Source organism: Stegostoma tigrinum, chromosome 3 (genome assembly GCF_030684315.1).
Source record: "Stegostoma tigrinum isolate sSteTig4 chromosome 3, sSteTig4.hap1, whole genome shotgun sequence".
Lineage (NCBI taxonomy): Eukaryota > Metazoa > Chordata > Chondrichthyes > Orectolobiformes > Stegostomatidae > Stegostoma > Stegostoma tigrinum.
In genome coordinates, this window is record NC_081356.1 from 20,618,182 (window position 1) to 20,618,848 (window position 667).

The window sequence follows — 667 nt, forward strand, 5'->3', positions numbered from 1 at the left end:
AAAATAGAAGTAGTCTTCATTTTAATATATCACAAAAAATAAATCAGAAACTGGTATATTTTAATTTTAAACCATATTGTGAATGATAAAGAGTTGAATGAAACAAAGGGAATAAACTTGAGGAACTGTGTTCACAGAATTCAGTTGCACTAAGAATGAATAATCACTGGCAGGTTATATTGAAAGAATAGCCAATAACTTTGAAGCATATTAGAGAGATCAAAGCTTTTATTTTTTAGATTAATGCCAAACCTGGGTCAAAGCCCCAAGTATATACTTGACTGATAGTTCTGAGGAATGCAGCTATATGGCTCTATGGTGTAATGGTTAGCACTCTGGACTTTGAATCCAGTGATCTGAGTTCAAATCTCCGTAGAGTCTTAAGTTTTAGAGAATTAAATATTAAGTTACTGACCAAGAAATCCAGTTTCTCAAGTAATAAGTTGAAGGATGTGATTTTAAAAACCAGTAAATAACGCGCATTGCCTTCAGTTAAAATGTCCATGAAACTGTCAGATTGCAAAACACTTACTGCTTTAATAATACCCCCTAGGTCAGGAAATCCCTTACACCTGACCAGAATATGACTCCTAGCTGATACATTCTGACATTTAACTTAAATGTCCTCCAAGGTGTTCAATTGTATTAAAGCTGGGAAATAAAGATT

General features: G+C 33.3%; 1 non-coding gene across 1 annotated transcript; it reads left to right on the forward strand.

Annotated features, from left to right (window-relative positions):
• The first annotated feature begins 309 nt into the window (after positions 1 to 309).
• Positions 310 to 381, forward strand: trnaq-uug (transfer RNA glutamine (anticodon UUG)). Its single transcript has one exon. It is a non-coding gene; the product is annotated as a tRNA-Gln (tRNA).
• The last annotated feature ends 286 nt before the right edge of the window (positions 382 to 667 follow it).